At 37.3% G+C, this 21920-nt stretch overlaps 1 long non-coding RNA gene across 2 annotated transcripts; it reads right to left on the bottom strand.

The window, feature by feature from the left end:
- Positions 1-839: 839 nt before the first annotated feature.
- Positions 840-2057, bottom strand: LOC131626368 (uncharacterized). Of its 2 annotated transcripts, XR_009291114.1 has the most exons (5): positions 1746-2057; positions 1570-1655; positions 1312-1427; positions 1132-1223; positions 840-1037 (listed from the first exon to the last, which is right to left on the bottom strand). It is a non-coding gene; the product is annotated as an uncharacterized LOC131626368 (long non-coding RNA). The 2 variants fall into 2 exon arrangements; XR_009291115.1 differs by lacking the exon at positions 1132-1223.
- Between the last annotated feature and the right edge of the window lie 19863 nt (positions 2058-21920).

Below are 21920 nucleotides of genomic sequence, written 5' to 3'. Positions count from 1 at the left end.
TGTTTGGATAACAATTTTCATTCAAGATTCTAAGGGAGATTCAAGCATTACAAATGATATTCTTTTACATGAAACAAGTTCTAATTTCTAAACAAATTACAAGGTTTCATCCAAAATCCAAGAATTACATCATTCCATTCATACAAAGTTCAAACAATTCTAAAGTGGAATAAAATTGGATTACAAAGAATAAAAGAAAATCCAATGCTTTCTTGAATTCTTCAATCTTCAAGTTTCCATTCTTCATTCAAGTTTCTCCATGCTTTCTTCAAAAGTCCTCATGTGACATGAAAAAGAAACATAAAAGGGTGAAATTAGCAAAAGTCAAATAAATAATTCAAAAAGCCCAAAAGCCCACATGGAAGCTATATTTTTCGAAAAAAAAGAAGAAAAAAAAGAAAAAAGAAAAAGTCAAAGGAAGTCAAAGAAATATATATATATTATGTTATAACTACCACATAGAAGTTACTAACATAAGAGAAAGCTTGTCGTGGAACTTTCACTACAAGAGTTGTGAAGAAAATCTTTCCATCCCATGTGCATATTCTCCCATGTGCACAAATTTGTGGAACTTGGCTATTAAGTAAACTTGGCATTCAAGGAATTTTTGCAATGATTATTTTGGAAAGAATATTCTTTGCAATGATGAAAACTTAGTAACTAAGTGAGCTTAAAGACTAAGCTTTGGTTCCAAAATGACCAAAATTGTCCTTCATTTTTTCCTCTATATATAGAAGAGAGGCAAACCAATTATGACAAGAAAAAAAGGAGAAAAAAAGGGGAGAGTTCATAGAGAAGTATTCTGTAACTTCTAAGTTACAAAATACAAAAAGAAAAAAAAGAGGGCAAGAGTAACACATAGAATTCTCCTACTTCTAAGTGTTATTCTACAAAAAAAGAGAGAAAGAGTGAAAAGGTAGTGGTTTTTCATACCTTACTTGAAGATCTTCATCTTCAAGCTTTCAACAACTTGAAGTTCCATCTTCAAGTTCTCCCATAATCCAAAGAGGTGTTATGGCATCACCTTCATCAAAAGCCTACAACAAAAAAGCAAAGGTGTTAGAAGAATTGTTAGTGACAATTCAAAATTGTTACAATTAACAATTCTGAAATTGTTAGTAACCAAGTTACCATTCAAGGTTGTTAACAACTAGCAGCAAGCATAAGGTTCAAAAATTCAGCAACAACAACAGTTGCAACAACAGCAAATTTGCGTTTCATAGCTACACAACAACAACAATTCAGAAGCAGTTCAATGCGCAGATTCAGCATAGCAACGAATTTCAGGAGCAGTAGCGGTTAAAGGCTTACCTCAACAAAATCCGGCGAAAATCTCCTCGCCGCAGGTAACTCGATTTCACTCTTTATCACTGAAAATTGTTGGTAATTAGTCTCTGTTAACACATGATAATTATTACTGCAAGTTTCTGTTAAGAAAAAAATTAGTTATTATTAGTTATCCCTGCTATGTCGTAACCAAAAATAAAATAACAACACAGAAAGCATAAGTTAGTTGCTATATCATATAAACTGAATTTGTACCATGAAAACGAAATTGAAGGGAAAAACCTTGAGTTTATCTTCAAACATATGAATCGAAACTTGTTGTCTGGGCAAGAGAGACCAAGTTGTTGTTGTTTCGCCGAGAGTGAAAACTATTACGCAGAAACGCGAAAGTAAGAGTTTATGTTGTTGTTCACCAAATTCAATTCAAAACAGAGGAACACACAGTTGAGAAACAAAACCTGTTTGGTTTGAATCATAAGAAGCTGAGAGTCTCTGAGCTCCTCTCATGGTAGCCGTGAGAAATTGAGAGAGAGAGAGAGAGCTCTCTTTTCCGTTGCTATTATTCGCAGAGAGAGTGAGCTAAGAGAAACAAGAGTTCTGATTGTTGTTGTTCACGATTGAGGGCTCGAGAGAGAAGGACCACCGAGTTTGTTGTTTTTCATCATCGTGAGAAACTGAGAATGTGAGGCAAGTGACTATTGCTGTTGCTCCTCTGTGTTTTTTTCAGAAAATAACGCGTGAGAAAGGAAGAAGAAAGAGGCGTGTGCCTCTGTGTGTTGTTTTAGGGTTTTCTGTAGAACCCAACTCATGTGATAAGAATAAAACCGGATCCGGGTTCTATCTGACCCGACCCGGTCCGGTCCACTCTTTTTTATCTCAGCTTATTATTTCGTTTTGGGCATGCACCCCCATCTGAGTTTTAAACCTCCTGGCCCATTTAAATTAGTTTTTTTAACTAATTCTCATTTTATTTTTTCTATAAATATTTTCATGAGTTTAAGCTATGTTAATTTTAAATATAGGATTTTAATTTCTTTTTTTTAATCCTTATTGAAAAAATGCAAAAAAAAGAATATATTAGATACATATTTAATTTTATGTTTTCTAAATATTTTCATATAAAACTACAAAAATATCTTTTCTTAGATTAATTTTATTTGAATTTGATATTTTCATATTATTTTGTATAGTTAATCATTTAAATTTTTATTTGATTACTGTTGCACATTACTGGAATTTTCTCACTTTATCCGAGACTTCGAGATTATTTCTCTGTTGTTCTCTGGATTTGTCTGTTTGTTTGGTCTTCCATTTGCTGTAGAAGTCTTTAAACAATTACTGGATGATCAAAGAATGTTGTAAGCTGTGAGCTTATCCGACGTTCTTTTCTGCTGGTGTGGATGCTTAACATCTGTTGAGATCCCAATTTATTCCAAGCATATATCAAGGTAATACCTCAAACTCAGAAATCCAATTTCTCATTCTTCGAGGTAAGCCTAAAACTCATAAAACTGTTTTCACAACAGTAATCATTCAAAAATCACAAATCATTTTCAACTGCTTTTTATAACCAGTACTGTAAAGTACTGGGTGTCATACCCCAAAATTTGCCCATGCTATTTTTCATACACAAAACCAAATCAATACACAAAGCTCCAAGACACACTCTCCTAAACAAAGCTCAGAAACTAGGGTTTGAATTGTTCAAAGGAAAATCAGAAAATCAATGGATCAAAAGCTCCAAGACATCTCAAAGGGCTCAATATATCCCACGCTATCTCCAATTCAAAAGATTTCCATCTCAAGTATATTCATACCCATTATAAGACCCGTGAAGCCATTCTTTTATTTCTTATCATTATTATTATTTTATTTTGGAATTTATTTATTTAAATTCTTAAATAAAGTAAATGAATAATGAAAAACATAAAAGAAATTGGTTCATTTTGTGATCAAACCTCGAGTAAATATCTGAGTTTACTATAGGAAAATTCGGGCGCTATGATCGTCACAAGTTAGGCTATTATGGAAAAAATGTGAAAGTTAAATAGAGCAATTTTGAATGTTTGATTAAAAAAGCCCAATGAGTGGGGGTGTAAACATGAAACCTCCAGGCCCATTTGTGCATCATCTTGATTTTGGTTTTATTTTTGATTTTTATCTAACTTAAATCAAAATAAATTGAAACCAATCAAATGGCAATTGTGGTGTACGTGAATATATTTTCCTGATAAATAATCAACCAAAAATCTAATTGAAGTTTGATTGAGTTCAAAAACAGCAAATTTTAATTTCCTCCAAATCAAATCTCTAATTGATTTCAATCACAAGGATTTAGACATATTTGATTCATCTGTAGTAACCTAAAATCATCTCCATATATACCTAGTCCTAATCATAATAGGAGGAGGCATAAGGGATTGGCCGCAGCAAAAGTTAGAGAACTCCAAAAAAGGTGAAGTCAAGTGCCATGGCAAACGGATGTTGAATGTAATTCAAGCGCTCCCAGGCGTCAAGCAATGATCCTCGAAGCATTTTGAAGCTAACTACATCATTCCCTTGGATCAATACGGCCGGAAACACCTCTATGCACCCTACGGTTTGCAACTTTTATTTATTTTCGATTGCATCCATTCGGGCATCATAAACGAGTTTTAATTCCGTATATGTGTTTAGACTAATGTTTACAAGCTTCCTGGACATTTAATTTGATTTTCGTTGATGTTTCACGGATCTACCATGGCTAGGGTTTCGAACATTTGATTTAGGGCCATATGGTTGGAGACTCTATCAAGCCAAATTGATTATGTTTCGTGATCAAAGGATGTTACTCAACCGATATGGTTTGTTGTTTGGTATTCATATGCATTGAATTGCAGGTTTTAATGGTGAAGGGCTACAGCCATGGAGCAAAACCGTGGCTAGAAACTTACTCTGTTTCAGAAAATCAATGAAGGAGAAGAACAGGACACGCGCGAATCTGGTTTTAAAGTTTGAGTTTCTTTTGTTTTAAATATTTTGTTTAATGTTTGTTATGTTAACAGCGAATCGAAAGTGGCTTGGTGGTAAAAGGTAGCGTCGCTGGTTTCTAAGACAGGGGTTCGATCCCCACTGGGAGCGCCTTATTTTTATGGCCTATATGTTATGATTTGATGATGGATCTAGTAGGCCTCCTTCGCGCGTGACCGTGATGCACCCTCGCCCTTCAACCGTACGATCTCCTCCTATCCCAGATCCAACGCTCATCAGAATGCAGGAGTACCATGGACCTTCAAGCTGCATCACACAAGATCGTAGCTAAGTTTTCTAATCTTTTATTTATTTATTTTTTTATATAATAATTCCCTTTTTTGGTTATTTTCTTTTTCTTTATTATTTTCAAAAGAAATTTATTTTATTTAAACTTTTATTTATAAAATCATATTTTCATGACTCTTTAATTTATTTAATCGAACTTTCGATTTGTTTTTTTTAATTCTCGAAATATATTTTTACTTTTAAATTTAAACCCTATTTTATTTTAGCTTTTTCATCATGACCACTGATCACTCGTAGATGTTGTCTGTGTCTTTTCTCCTAAAACCTCATTCCCTAAAAAAAATCAGGGTTAGCAACATGATTCGCCCCAAGCGCGCGCCTTCGACAAACCCCAAAGTTGAGTAATTTATTTCTAAATCCAATTTAAATTTTATTTATGTTATTTTATTTTTAGGATTTGCCTTGCGTTCACCCTCTCTTTCTGCCATGTCTTTTCAGGGTTACCTCCGAGGTTTCCTCCGACTCTAACCATATCAGATCAAATCGAACCAAAGCTAAGTGGCCTCGCTTATTTAAATATTAATTGTTTTATTTATTTATTCTTTATTTCCTGGTTAACCCTGCCAACCTTCGAATTAGCCATACACTCACCCAACTTTTTATTTACATTCTTTTTCAGGGTTGTCAATTGCCAAAGCTACGTTGTTGGTAACCCTAAATCTTTATATTTTTTATGATTATTATTATTACTTGTGTCAAACCCTGATAAGGGATCCACTAGTTACAATTTCCCGCTCCCTTTATTGCTTTATATTATTATGTACTGCGTGGTTAGTAATTTAGGGAGTGCAAGATTGTAATTAACCTAGAATCACTAATTTACAAGATAATATAATTTGAATTGAATCACGTGATTGATGCACACACGCACGCTTTTTGGGTAACCCTCTCTGTTGCCTTGCTGCCTGTTGCCTGTTGCCTTTGTGTTTTGCAGAATAAGCCTCGTCCCTCGAATTCGAGGATACCTCAGCCATGTTGCCTAGATAAAAAGGTCACGACCCTAATGATGCTGCCTTCGATACACAAATGACCTCGACCCTCGGATGTTGCCTACGGAAAAAGGCTGAGGTATCTTCTGGCTGCCTACGAAAAGGCTTATTCTGATCCTTACCTTAGACTACCTGCCCTTCTATGGCATGGGACAGTCTTATGGCAAAGGATGCTTCGATGACCCTTCAACCTCCAAACGAAAGGCTTCCTGCCCTCTTATGGCAAGGATAGACCCTTTCATTCTGAAAGGCTAAAAAGAGACCTATCATATGAGTTTAAGGTAATTGCCCCTAATTGCCTTGCAATGCTCATCTTTAATATTCTTTCTCACAATTCTTCGAAAACTGGCTACGCTCATTTACGAGCTAAAGTCCACTTTTTTCTTTCATCTACATTTTCTAAACAAACGAGCAAGCAAAGCAATTAAGAGCCCATGGAAAACCATGGATGCAAAGGGTGCCTCACACCTTCCCTTTGCATAAATTACCCCCCGAACTTAGATTTCTTTAAAAGGGTTTTTTCTGTTTCTTTTTTCCTTTCTGATTTAGTTTGGATAAAATAAAAGTCGGTGGCGACTCATGCTTAACCGCGACATTTCGATCGATAAAGTCAGTTCACCGTATTACAGAACTGGCGACTCTGCTGGGGATTTTCTTATAAAAGAGGGGTTACCTTAAAAGCTTAGGATTCACTTAATTGTTTTCTATTGTTTGCTTTGCTTGCTTTATTTTTTCAGGGCTGTTTTGGGAAAATTGAAGGACGAATCCTATTCCCGGATTCAAGAACACTTAAGATTAGGAGTGACATAGTCATGGCGACCTCTTTCACATATGTGGGAGATGAGTCAATATGAAGTTCACGCTTGAGTTAGGACTCCATAGCATATGCACACCTTTCTCAAATGAGGGGGGTCTATGTATGTGTCTGTGGGTGCGCCGGAGCTCAAGGACCTTAAGTTACCCTTAACCCATCCTGGCCTTTAGGAACGTAGTGGGGGGACTACTCTTGACAAATGTTAAGAACTAGTCGCTACCCGATGCTACAATTCAGATAGGTTCTTTCTCAAAGTATCATTGCATGGTGCGAATGCATCATGTCCGAGGGTGCTTTAGAAGGGCTGACAATTCTGGATAACTTGTAGAACCCGTTGCTGAAATCTCCTTATCCATAGAAACACCCTTGGGAAGGACACCTGATCAGACTCCATGCAAGTCTTAAGCCAAAAATTGCATGACTTGTGTGACTTGCGTGACTTGTTTGTGTTCACTACTAACCTTCATTTCCTCGCAGGTTTTGTTGAAAGGACTTGTTTGTCCTTACTATCTCACACTATGCCTAATGAACTGCATTCGCATAACATCATGACATCATGACATCATAAGCATAACATGTTTTAACTAACCCTTTCAAGGATCTTAGGAATTTAGGGCGCACAATTTCAGGTGCCTTTATCAAAGACTGAATTCCTATCAAGGGGCAAGAGGATTTATTTTCCTCTGGCCACATACCTTCCAATTCAGAAGGCTCAACACCTACCAAGGGGCAAAAGGATTTATTTTCCTCTAGCCATATACCTTCAAGTTCAAAGATATCCCGAATCAGAGGCTATGACCCACTGGATATGGTGAGCTTGATTCCCATAGAAGAACACCAAAAATCAGAGTTATTCAAACGAAGAAGCGACCAAATCATTTTTAAACGTTGCTAACTAAAATTCCAGAGATCCTTGAAAATAATTGCATCTGCATTCATAACATTACATCACAGGTTTCCACCACAGGTTTCTCACCTCCTCGCTGTTTATTTCAGCATCATGAATCTCGAGCAATCAGTCAAAGACCTTCAAGCTCAGAATGCCCAGTTTCAAGATTTAATCCTGAACTTGTCCAAGGGGCAAGAAGAATTAAAGGCACTCCTATTCTTGGGGTACAATTATAATGCGAGATGCGCTTAGTATTCGAACAATCCTGGTTATGGTGTAAAGGATGGTAGACCATTGAAGCGTGCCATTAAAGATTTAATCATGACACTCAAATCAGAAAAGACCACGACAACTGAGTCACGACAACAAAGTCACGACAACTGAGTCACGATAATGGAATCACGACAACTGAGTCACGATAATGGAATCACGACAACTGAGTCACAATAATGGAATCACGACAAAAAAGTCACGACAACTGAGTCACGATAATGGAATCACGACAACTGAGTCACGATAATGGGATCACGACAACTGAGTCACGAAAACAAAGTCACGACAACTGAGTCACGATAAGGGAATCACGACAGCGAAGTCACGACAACTGAGTCGCGATAATAGAATCATGACAACTGAGTCACGATAATGGAATCACGACAACTGAGTCACAATAATCATTTCACTTATATAATCCAGACGCTCAAGGCAATCGAGCCAACGAATTCGAACACCTACTACAAACTCAATGCAAGGTGCGCGTACCATTCCAACATTCCTGGATATTACATAAACAATTGATGGACATTGAAGAATAAGATTCAAGATCTAATCGATAACAGGGAAATCAAATTCAACTCTCCTAAAACTCCTGGGATGATCACTGCTCCTATGCCTAGTCATGACAAGACTGACTGACGTCAAGACGGACGAACTTTTGGATCATTAGATCTACTTTCATTTGCAAGTTTCTATTCTGTTTGTTTAAACATTCGGCTTATGATAGACATTATCTTGTTTTAATAATCATCATCAGTGCATTGCCTATGCTTGTCTTGAATTAATTATTTCGCTATCACTCATTTTAAATTATGTATCTACTTTGCATATGTTTTGTGATACTCGACTCCTACTAAAGCTGTATGCCTTTTGAGGGAGGATGACGAGAACGATACCGCAACCTCATATAGTATGCTTTTGAACAGACTATGCTGACGATGTACAGGCATTGTTTCAATTCCTAAACAGTGGAGATATAAGGATGTTAATCCCTCGTTAACCCCTTTGAGCCTAAGAAGTAGAAGTTTTCTTTCTTGTACTAATTAAAACCCTTGATCATAACCTGGGGCAGGGTAGTTCTCAGTTAATTTGGCTGTGCATTCTATTTTAAGAGAATCATTCAGTACGCCTTTCAACAAAGGTTTCAATCATAAACGTTCAACCATACACATCAAAGAAGTGTTGGAGATGTCAATCAAAAGACAATGATGGTTCATCAATCATTAAGCAACGCAGTCAATATCTTTCAAAAGGAAAAAAAATGAAAAAACATATATACAAAGAAAAGCCTGCTAAGTCAAAAATCAAAAAGGTGACTTAGGCAAAAAAATCAAGGCATCCCGCTGACTGTAAGTTCAAAATAGACAGTTCAGGCAAAAGTTAGGGATATCAAAAAGATGAAGAGAGAAGTCAATAAATTCTTGAACAACTCAAAGTTGTGACTACCAAAAGGAAGAAGTGACTGCCATCTCAAAGGCTCTCTTAGCTTGCGAACCATCATCGTTATCAAAAGCGCAAATCCAAAAGTCTCTTGGAACCTGAATGCATAAGTTGAGTTGACTGAGCTTAGGACTGAAGTTCATCACGAAGAGGGGTGGGTACAATCAAATTTTGAGCCATTGTCCTTTGTTTCTTAAACCGTGAACCAAGCCACGTTACAACCCTTGAAAGTCCTAACTGAAGCATGGTTAGTTCGAAAGCATACTGTCACCAAAAAGGTATCCCGACTCCTTAAGGTTTACTAAGATGCTGAGTGGATATTTCGCTTCTGCAAAAAATAGCATGTTTTACAAATATCTCTTGTTTTAATGTTTTTTTTTTAAAAAAAAAAAAAAACTCAAGACAAACGTATGCATTGCATCTCATGAATTCATTATTAAACAAATTCTGCTACATAATTTCAAATGTTAGCAACAGAAAGAATTTGCACAGGGTACAACTAATGACTGAAAGTTATCCCGACAGACAATATAACTCCAAGAAGCAATGTCTCCTACGTATACAAGGGGCATGACATGTTTTGTCCAATCAATCTGGGGCAATCAAGTCAAGATTCGAAGAATCTCTCAAATACCAAAAAGTCAAAGGCATACATTCCAAGTGGATCTCAAATTATTTCCCAATCAATCTGGGGCAATCAAGTCAAGTTTCCGAGAATCTCTCAAGGATGCCAAAATAATCAGGGGCATGCATCCAAGAAGATCTAAAGCTACTTCTCAACCAACGTAGGACATCATATTGGGCATATGATTACTAGGGGCAGGTCTCCTAAAGTGCACATCTTATAAAGTCCTCGCAAGGTGAATCTTTCCAAAAGTTCCTGCTAACTGGGGCAAATCTATACAAGTCCCGTTTGACATTTTAAGTGACGTGTCCTAAATCAAGTAGTAGTTACTATAATACTGGGGGCAACTTTCACCCATGTCTCCCCACAAAGCCGGGTTCACAAGATCATATCCCCACAGAGTAATCATTAAGAAGATATCTTCAAACGCTCCCGATAAAGACATGGCTGCCCAACAGAGTTTACATCTTCAACACTGTCGCTCTCCTCCAACATGATTTATCAATATCTTTATCACCAATCAGGGAACATCAAGTCACTGATCATCTCCAAGCAGAAATCATAAATTCCCAGCTGAGCATCTTCAAGACAAGATCAGACAGTACAATTACAAGGACATAAAGATCTACTTTCTTAATCAAAGACAACATAAATCATATTCACATATCATATGTCATAAACATATTCATACACTGCATACATTACCTCATAATGAACTCATACATAACATGCAAAAGCTCTCATTTATTTTGAGGGATTCATTACATAACCCATGCATCATGACATTGCATAAAGATTAACCTTACCTTTTTCAGAATACAGGTACCGACAAATGAACGAAATCTCCAACTTTCCAAGATCTAATTCAGCTACTACGAATGGTACTGACACGATCAACGCTCGAAGATCTAATTCATTTACCACGAACGGTAATGACACGATCACTTTCAAAGTCTAATTCAGCTACTACGAACAGTACTGACACGACAAAGGATCTAATTCAGCTACTACGAATGGTACTGACACGATCAACGCTCGAAGATCTAATTCATTTACCACGAACGGTAATGACACGATCACTTTCAAAGTCTAATTCAGCTACTACGAACAGTACTGACACGACAAAGGATCTAATTCGGTTACTACGAACGGTACTGGCACGGTCAACTCTCAGAGATCTAATTCTATCATCACGAACGGTGTGGACACGATCACTGGCCTTCCCAGTCTAATTCAGTCACTACGAACGGTGCTGACACGACAAGAGAATCTAATTCTATCATCACGAACGATGAAGACACGATTATCTCCTCAGATCTAATTCTATCATCACGAACGATGAAGACACGATCATCCTTCCAAGATCTAATTCAAGTATCACGAACGATACTGACACGATCAATTCCCAAGGATCTAATTCATCTACCACGAACGGTAATGACACGATCAACGCGCAAACAACATCTTCTCAAAATTCAACTACCAGATGGCATCCACAAGCCCATCTCCGACAAAAGTCCCTACTTCAAATAGGGCAAATTTCTTGGTATTCTTATGTTCAATCATCTTCCACCTTCAGATACCGACTGGCGCGCAAACCACTCTACATCTTCAGGTTTAAGATAATTGAACAGGGGCAGCTGTCATACCCCAAAATTTGCCCATGCTATTTTTCATACACAAAACCAAATCAATACACAAAGCTCCAAGACACACTCTCCTAAACAAAGCTCAGAAACTAGGGTTTGAATTGTTCAAAGGAAAATCAGAAAATCAATGGATCAAAAGCTCCAAGACATCTCAAAGGGCTCAATATATCCCACGCTATCTCCAATTCAAAAGATTTCCATCTCAAGTATATTCATACCCATTATAAGACCCGTGAAGCCATTCTTTTATTTCTTATCATTATTATTATTTTATTTTGGAATTTATTTATTTAAATTCTTAAATAAAGTAAATGAATAATGAAAAACATAAAAGAAATTGGTTCATTTTGTGATCAAACCTCGAGTAAATATCTGAGTTTACTATAGGAAAATTCGGGCGCTATGATCGTCACAAGTTAGGCTATTATGGAAAAAATGTGAAAGTTAAATAGAGCAATTTTGAATGTTTGATTAAAAAAGCCCAATGAGTGGGGGTGTAAACATGAAACCTCCAGGCCCATTTGTGCATCATCTTGATTTTGGTTTTATTTTTGATTTTTATCTAACTTAAATCAAAATAAATTGAAACCAATCAAATGGCAATTGTGGTGTACGTGAATATATTTTCCTGATAAATAATCAACCAAAAATCTAATTGAAGTTTGATTGAGTTCAAAAACAGCAAATTTTAATTTCCTCCAAATCAAATCTCTAATTGATTTCAATCACAAGGATTTAGACATATTTGATTCATCTGTAGTAACCTAAAATCATCTCCATATATACCTAGTCCTAATCATAATAGGAGGAGGCATAAGGGATTGGCCGCAGCAAAAGTTAGAGAACTCCAAAAAAGGTGAAGTCAAGTGCCATGGCAAACGGATGTTGAATGTAATTCAAGCGCTCCCAGGCGTCAAGCAATGATCCTCGAAGCATTTTGAAGCTAACTACATCATTCCCTTGGATCAATACGGCCGGAAACACCTCTATGCACCCTACGGTTTGCAACTTTTATTTATTTTCGATTGCATCCATTCGGGCATCATAAACGAGTTTTAATTCCGTATATGTGTTTAGACTAATGTTTACAAGCTTCCTGGACATTTAATTTGATTTTCGTTGATGTTTCACGGATCTACCATGGCTAGGGTTTCGAACATTTGATTTAGGGCCATATGGTTGGAGACTCTATCAAGCCAAATTGATTATGTTTCGTGATCAAAGGATGTTACTCAACCGATATGGTTTGTTGTTTGGTATTCATATGCATTGAATTGCAGGTTTTAATGGTGAAGGGCTACAGCCATGGAGCAAAACCGTGGCTAGAAACTTACTCTGTTTCAGAAAATCAATGAAGGAGAAGAACAGGACACGCGCGAATCTGGTTTTAAAGTTTGAGTTTCTTTTGTTTTAAATATTTTGTTTAATGTTTGTTATGTTAACAGCGAATCGAAAGTGGCTTGGTGGTAAAAGGTAGCGTCGCTGGTTTCTAAGACAGGGGTTCGATCCTCACTGGGAGCGCCTTATTTTTATGGCCTATATGTTATGATTTGATGATGGATCTAGTAGGCCTCCTTCGCGCGTGACCGTGATGCACCCTCGCCCTTCAACCGTACGATCTCCTCCTATCCCAGATCCAACGCTCATCAGAACGCAGGTGTACCATGGACCTTCAAGCTGCATCACACAAGATCGTAGCTAAGTTTTCTAATCTTTTATTTATTTATTTTTTTATATAATAATTCCCTTTTTTGGTTATTTTCTTTTTCTTTATTATTTTCAAAAGAAATTTATTTTATTTAAACTTTTATTTATAAAATCATATTTTCATGACTCTTTAATTTATTTAATCGAACTTTCGATTTGTTTTTTTTAATTCTCGAAATATATTTTTACTTTTAAATTTAAACCCTATTTTATTTTAGCTTTTTCATCATGACCACTGATCACTCGTAGATGTTGTCTGTGTCTTTTCTCCTAAAACCTCATTCCCTAAAAAAAATCAGGGTTAGCAACATGATTCGCCCCAAGCGCGCGCCTTCGACAAACCCCAAAGTTGAGTAATTTATTTCTAAATCCAATTTAAATTTTATTTATGTTATTTTATTTTTAGGATTTGCCTTGCGTTCACCCTCTCTTTCTGCCATGTCTTTTCAGGGTTACCTCCGAGGTTTCCTCCGACTCTAACCATATCAGATCAAATCGAACCAAAGCTAAGTGGCCTCGCTTATTTAAATATTAATTGTTTTATTTATTTATTCTTTATTTCCTGGTTAACCCTGCCAACCTTCGAATTAGCCATACACTCACCCAACTTTTTATTTACATTCTTTTTCAGGGTTGTCAATTGCCAAAGCTACGTTGTTGGTAACCCTAAATCTTTATATTTTTTATGATTATTATTATTACTTGTGTCAAACCCTGATAAGGGATCCACTGGTTACAATTTCCCGCCCCCTTTATTGCTTTATATTATTATGTACTGCGTGGTTAGTAATTTAGGGAGTGCAAGATTGTAATTAACCTAGAATCACTAATTTACAAGATAATATAATTTGAATTGAATCACGTGATTGATGCACACACGCACGCTTTTTGGGTAACCCTCTCTGTTGCCTTGCTGCCTGTTGCCTGTTGCCTTTGTGTTTTGCAGAATAAGCCTCGTCCCTCGAATTCGAGGATACCTCAGCCATGTTGCCTAGATAAAAAGGTCACGACCCTAATGATGCTGCCTTCGATACACAAATGACCTCGACCCTCGGATGTTGCCTACGGAAAAAGGCTGAGGTATCTTCTGGCTGCCTACGAAAAGGCTTATTCTGATCCTTACCTTAGACTACCTGCCCTTCTATGGCATGGGACAGTCTTATGGCAAAGGATGCTTCGATGACCCTTCAACCTCCAAACGAAAGGCTTCCTGCCCTCTTATGGCAAGGATAGACCCTTTCATTCTGAAAGGCTAAAAAGAGACCTATCATCTGAGTTTAAGGTAATTGCCCCTAATTGCCTTGCAATGCTCATCTTTAATATTCTTTCTCACAATTCTTCGAAAACTGGCTACGCTCATTTACGAGCTAAAGTCCACTTTTTTCTTTCATCTACATTTTCTAAACAAACGAGCAAGCAAAGCAATTAAGAGCCCATGGAAAACCATGGATGCAAAGGGTGCCTCACACCTTCCCTTTGCATAAATTACCCCCCGAACTTAGATTTCTTTAAAAGGGTTTTTTCTGTTTCTTTTTTCCTTTCTGATTTAGTTTGGATAAAATAAAAGTCGGTGGCGACTCATGCTTAACCGCGACATTTCGATCGATAAAGTCAGTTCACCGTATTACACTGGGCCTCTAATAGAGTGTAAGTCCCAAAAACCTTCTCTTCTTAGCTTGTTTTCAAAACTGTATTTTCAAAATCTTCTTTCTGTTTTCAAAACATTCTTCTGGTATTTGAAGGGCATTATTCCCGGTGAAACTCTTCAGATACCTATGTGACCTTTGTCCATCTTCACTTCTTCTGTTTTCAAAAACCATTAACTGTTTATCATATATTCAACTGTTATCAACAAAACAACAAAAATATTGTTGAGGCTCTGTACATACTTCTTCAATGGCCTCCACTCCATCCAGGTTAGGCTTTACAAGCTTTCAATTTACAGTCTTTATTTAAATTACTGTCAAATATAAATTGTGCATATATTAGTTTAGAACTACGTTTGAGTATAAACCTTAGGACAGTTAAACTATATATATATTATAGGAATATGGCCTAGGATTGAGAATGTCTTCCCGGTGAAGGCTCTTTCCTAATTAGAGATCTGTAGTTCAAACCCCCAAGATGAATTATTCCCGGTGAAACATCTTGGCAAAAACCTTAGAATCTAAATAAATAGGACACATCCACCCAAAGAGGAATTATTCCCGGTGAAACCTCTTACCCATTTGCTTAGAGCCAAAATAAGTTCGAAACTACATAGCTTTCTCTTGTGCTATAACAAGGACCCTCGATTAGCCTCCTCTTGGGCTTTGTACAAGGACCCACAGGCTTCTTAAAAGCATTTCCAGCTTCCTCTTGAGCTTGTATACAAGGACCCATCAGGTTTCTTATAAACATAGGAACAGGTCTTTAGTCACCTTTTAGCCTACCCTGGTGAGTTTCTTCCAATTTAAACCAGACTTTAAACAAGCTAAGTTTGTCTCAATTTTGCATTGAGTACACCTTTTGGAATGAGAGACATGGACAGTCTCTGTCACCCTTATCTTCATCAATCTTCCTTAGCAGAGTCTAGGATCCATGCTTTGGGTCATCCTCAGCATTGAGTCAGCCTTCATCTTGGGCTTTAAACAAGAAGTCTCCATTAGATAATCTTTCTGCCATTCATTTTCAACAAAACCCCTGGAAAGGGTTAGCCTCCAAAGTCAATTAAAATCAACCTCCATTTTCAATAAATCCCTGGAAAGGGTTAGCTTCCACACATTCTTTCATTTTTAATATAAACCCCTGGAAAGGGTTAGCCTCCAAAGTCAATTAATAAAAAATGTCAAAAAATAAAGATTCATTTCTCTTAGGAGATAATTTCCCCAAAAGAGTCAAAACCCCTGGAAAGGGTCAGCCTCCAAAAACATGATAAAGTCAGTCTTTTAACAGACAAATTCACCAGCTGAGTCAAAACCCCTGGAAAGGGTTAGCTTCCAAAGAAAAACAGTCTTTTAATAAATAAAACCTCCTCAGTAGAGTCAAAACCAACAAAAACAGTTAGCCTCAACCTTGGGCTTCATACAAGGCACCAAACAATAAAACTCCCCTGTCAAGAGTCAGCCTCAACCTTGGGCATTGTACAAGGCAGATAATAGAGTCTCCCCAGTGAGTCCTTCATCATTCAGTAGCCACAACCTTGGGCTTTGTACAAGGCAGATAAACCATATTTTCATGTGTCAAAGATTCCTAACACCTAGGATCTTTTCCCCTTAGAGTCATCCATATTCAATTCATTTATTTAAGAGTCTGCCACAACCTTGGGCTTTGTACAAGGCAGAAAATAATGTTTTCCCTAGCTAGAGTTAGCCACAACCTTGGGCTTTGTACAAGGCACATAAAATAGAGTCATTCATTCAATTATCAACAGTTAGCCACAACCTTGGGCTTTGTACAAGGCACACAAATAGAGTATCCCTAAATAAGAGTCAGCCTCAATTTTGGGCTTTGTACAGAACACAAAAATACCCTGTAATTAATCCCCAGTGGAGTCATCTCCCAGAGTCAATAATATTAATTAATCAATAAAAAAGCCTCAAGCTTGGGCCTCATACAAGCCAGCTAAATTCAAATCTTTTATACAGTAGATAGACATAGCTTATCTCTATAGAGAGATATTTTTACTACTCTACCACATTCAAACAAACAAACATTTCAATTTCAATTTCAATCAAAGTCTCCCATTTAGGACTCTGAAAGACATGCTCTGGCACATCCCCAGACTTGTACACTTTCCCTAATTTGGATGAGCATCTTTCTTTCATTTAAGAGGCATCTGACTGGCATACTTGCACACACAAGTAAGGTCCCCCTCTTGAATGAAATGAATCCAGTTATTCTGTCACTCCTTTAAATGTTTGTGGTAGAATAGTACAAATACCTCTCTGTAAAGATGATTTCATGTCTCTTTACTGTAAACAGAGATTTAATTCCAAGCTTCAACCTTGAGCTTCAAGCAAGGCACCAAAAAAACAATTAATTTCCCTAGTTAGTTCCCCGAACTACATTAAGCTCTGACTTCCACTAGGGATATGTAGGCATGAGGTTCACAAGGAATCTCAGCGAGCTAATAAAATACCAAAAATAGTCAGTCTGTCTGTCTGTCTGTCTTTTCAAATCAAATCAATTCCTTCTCCTAACACAAAGGAGAAACTTTCCCAATCATTAGCAGCAAACACAATCACAATGACACAGAGAAGGTTCCTGTAGAGTACTACAGATATGTAGGGTGTTTAAACACTTCCCTATGTATAACCGACCTCCCGGACTCCAGAATTTCTAGTCTAGGTGAAATCCCCACACTTAGCAAACTCCTAGGGTTTAGTTGAGATCTTTTTTCCCCTTTCCTACTCGTAGGACAAATAAGAAAGTTCGTGTGATATCGTAGGAAGAACTAAAATAAAATTCATCCCACCACGGGCGCATTCTCCTTCCAAATTTCGCGTGAAGGGTTTAGCGTGCCGTCCTCCCAAGTGAAACGGGGAGGTAAAGAAAACGACACCACAAGTCGTTAGAAGAGTTATCATGACAAGAGGAGGAAAACACTTGAGTTTCAAGAGGGAGATCATGTGTTTATGAGAGTTGCTCCTATGACGGGTATTGGTCGGGCATTGAAGTCAAAGAAGTTGACTCCGCGTTTAATTGGACCATTCCAACTTTCTGAAAGAGTGGGAGAAGTGGCATATCATATCGCTTTACCGCCAATGCTTGCAAACTGTTGAAAGTATTTTGGGTAAATATTTTCTAATATCGTATCCACAAAGATTGAGTTAATATTACTGCCGTTCTATAGTTAATTTATAATGAGTTAGTGAAAAGTATTGAGTTTGATTGTCTTGATCTCCAATTGCAAATAACTGAATAATAATTGAATAACTAAAAGCTTAAAGACGAATAACAATGGTGAATGAATATGTTGAGTTCTAGGGTTCATCAACCTAATTTATTATCTTCATTCAGCCTCAAAACTGATACTATGTCTAATGATCAATCTAGAACCACCTCTACCGGTATGATATTCGATCTCTCAGAATAACTATAAAGATAAAGGGAATTTAGCACGATGATTTATGAAAACTTCTTCAAAATCTCATCTCTGAGTATTAATCAACAAGTCAATATAAGAACCTAGGGCAAAAGTATAAACCCTATCTCTCGATTGATAGTTTAACAATGATATAAAATAAAAGCAAGGTTCTTTATTGATAATAAAACTTAAATAATTGTTCACGGGAATTAATCAAAGTAATTGCATCTTCATAGGTTAACTACTACCTTAAACTCAACACAATGGGGTTTAGATCTCCATAGCCATGAAGAACACACAAAGTTTCATGGAAGGATTCATCTTCATCAAGGGAATGTCTTCAATTGATGTTGAATTCTCCGTCGGAAGTTGTTGTTTCCTCTGGAATAAGATTGCTATCTCAATTTCGCTCACCAAAGATTTCTCACTTATGAGGATTAGGGCTTCTATTTATAACAATTTTCCTCTTTTACGAAGCCACTGCGGCTCGGCACGGATTGGCGAGGCGCGAGCCAAAGTCAGAAGGTTTCACGCGTCTCGCCCCTAATCACTGCGCCTCGGTCTCTACTTCATCCTCCTTCTTTGTGATTTCTCTTCTCCAGAACCTCTACGCCTTCGTGTTTCTTCGTCTTTTACTTTTCAACCTTAGAATCTGCACAAATAACACCCAAAGTGATGCAAGCCGCTCTACAATTAGCATCGAACCTCTAAAGTTCAATTTTAACCATAAAATCCTCAAAAAGTATAAGATATGTTCATTTTCAGCTCAAAAGGTAGTTAATTTAACACATGAAAATACTACTAATTCACTCCTAACAAACTCTCCCCAACTTAGAGTTTTGTTTGTCCCTAAACAAAATTACTTACCTCAGTGATTACAACAATACATACCAACAATCATGCAACAAGTTTTTCAAAAAGTTTTTCAAATAGTTCAATTCAGTGACCAACTCAGATACTCTTCATCTCCCTACAAACTCAGAAAATACACATGAAACAGATTTTGAAAGGAAATTACCTCCAGAAGTTCAAAACACTACACAACTGCAGTTGAATCAGCACTAATCACTCTCATAAAAAAGTATGATGAATAAAAGAGGGGTTAAACACTCATCCAAACAATTAAATCAACAAAAATCCATATCATACGTTCACCATATTGTTAGCATCAAGTCCTGTGGAATCTGAGAATCGAAAGGTCTTTATAGGGTTGTAATGTGGTTTAGATTCAAAGAAAAAGGAGATGTTCAAGGGTTGTTCCTATTCTCGGGAAGCATCCGAATCACACAACTCATTCCTTTTTTCTTATACCATTATCTTTCTTACTCGTTCATCTTTTCATTCGTAGCTCAATATTTCTTTTATTGTCAACAAATATCTAAGTTCAAACGTTGTTTTTCTCTTGTTTCTTTTCTCTTCTTTTTTTCAAGTTACGAAGTTCTTTTGCTCTTTGCAAATCACCACCTGTACTTACTCTTCTTATGAATATCCCCAACTTGGAGATCAACCTGTATTCAGATTCTATGAATGCTCCCCTACTTTCTAAAAAGGTAAAAGATAAAACACACCACCAAAGTTTATGGTTGACGGTCCAAAACAAAACTTTTCATTGAGATCAAAACCTCACCAAATGATTTTCTTAGTGCATATTATGAACGTTATCTTGACCTCAGTCTCAAAGAAGTGTTAGCAAAGGATCACACTCTCACAGAAAAAATAAGTTTTTAAAATGGGATGGGCTCAAAGAAACTCTCAAATTCAAACAAGTGCCTAAATCCTTTTCACAGATTTCCACAAAACGATGCGACAATTGGTTTAGAAAAATACAAACATGTCGAAGTAATCGATGGTCTCCTGCATATAGTAAACAATGGAAAGCTTTCCTCACAATGGTTATGGCTAAGCCGATCCAACAAAAAATTGTGTACCACAAAGAACTTCTATTAGTATTTACTAACACCCTATGTTTCATGCAAACACTAAGAGTTTGAGTTTGAAATTTCATACATGCCTTGTCACTTTTATTGAAAAAGAAAGGGAAAAATTAATTTTTAAAAAATTTCCACTCACTACCACTTTCACGCATGTTGCTCCATTGTTGGTACTCTCATTGTCTTCCTTGAGATTTTCATTTTTGCTGTGGAACTACTCATTCTAAATTGGGGATAAATAATAAACTAAAAGCAGATTATAACAAATATCATCGTGACAGTTATCATAAACATAACAGCTCACTATCCTCCTCTGGATGCTCCTGGAACTTATCTGGTCGAGCACCTGCCTCCCCCCCATAAGAAAAAAGGGTTGGGCTCCAGCTAACCTGCAGTAAGCAAAACAATTAAGGAAAAAACTGCTTTCGCATCACCGCGGCGCACTAAGATCTTCCGCGACACGCGAAAGCTTCTACCAACGTGTCGCGGCGCAGACTTGGGTCCCGAGGCGCGGTATTGCGTTTTGTGCAGCCTTCTGTACCTGTTCAATCACAATGGTCTGATGATATATAAAACTAAAACAGGAAAACAATAAAAACTTACTGCGTTGGGTTGCCTCCCAACAAGTGCTTTGTTTAACGTCGTTTGAGCTCGATGATCAACTTCCTTAAGTACTCAGAAGTTCAATAATACACACTTCCCGATCAAATTCTCCTCCAAGGTAAACTTTCAGTCTTTCTCCATTGACCGTCAAACTCTCTTTGGTTTTGCTATCCTCAATGAAAATAGCGCCATATGGTTTGACATGTCTTACCATAAACCATTTGGAAAGGTGATGCACCAGTGGGTGCTTTGTATGCGGTCCAGTATGGCCAAAGAGAATCATCAATCCGTGCGGACCAATCTTTCCTGGATACCGAGACTGTCTTCTCTAGGATATTCTTTATTGCTCTGTTCGAGATTTCCGCCTGCCCGTTGGTCTGAGGGTGATAAGGTGAGGCAATCTTATGCTTGACGCCGCACTTTTCCAACACTTTAGTAACCTGTTCATTAACAAAATGGGATCCACCATCGCTGATAATTACTCGAGGCATGCCAAACCGAATGAAGATGTTACAGTCTTAAAATTTTAATACCATTTTGGCATCCGCTTTTGGAGTAGTGATGGCTTCGACCCACTTGGAAACATAATCCACAGCAACTGAAATGTATTCATTAGTAAATGAGGGGAGAAAAGGTCCCATGAAGTCGATTCCCCAACAATCAAAAACTTCAACTTCGATCATGGTTTGAAGTGGCATCTCATCTCTTTCACTTGCTCCTCCAACTCTTTGGCATTTGTCGCAGTTCATCGCATGGTGGTGGGCGTCTTTGAAAATAGTTGGCCAGAAAAAACCTGATTGGAGAACTTTGGTTGTTGTTCTCCACCCATTAAAATGCCCACCACTCGGGGAATTGTGACAATGCCAAAGGATCTGTTGGGCTTCTTCTTCAGTAACGCACCTTCTTAGTATGCCATCCTTACCTATCTTGAACAAATATGGGTCGTCCCACACATAGTATTTAGCATCGGATAACAACTTTTTCTTTTGATGCCAATCAAAGTCCTCTGGTACCATACCGGTTCCTTTATGATTTGCAAGATCGGCGAACCACGGTCTTACTTGGATTTGAAAAATTTGTTCATCCGGAAATTCATCATTTATTTCAGCTTCTTGGTTGGTGACATTTACATTGACCAGACGGGATAAATGATCTCCTACCACATTTTCTGAACCTTTTATCCCGAATTTCTAAGTCAAATTGTTGCAAAAGAAGGACCCATCGAATGAGGCTTTATTTCGAATCTGGTTTAGTAAGCAGATATTTAATGGCCGCATGGTCTGTGTAAATCACCACTTTTGTTCCAATGAGATAGGATCTGAAT

Source organism: Vicia villosa, unplaced genomic scaffold (genome assembly GCF_029867415.1).
Source record: "Vicia villosa cultivar HV-30 ecotype Madison, WI unplaced genomic scaffold, Vvil1.0 ctg.000283F_1_1, whole genome shotgun sequence".
Lineage (NCBI taxonomy): Eukaryota > Viridiplantae > Streptophyta > Magnoliopsida > Fabales > Fabaceae > Vicia > Vicia villosa.
The sequence above is the reverse complement of the archived record's forward strand: the minus strand, read 5'-3'. Positions and strand labels throughout refer to the sequence as shown.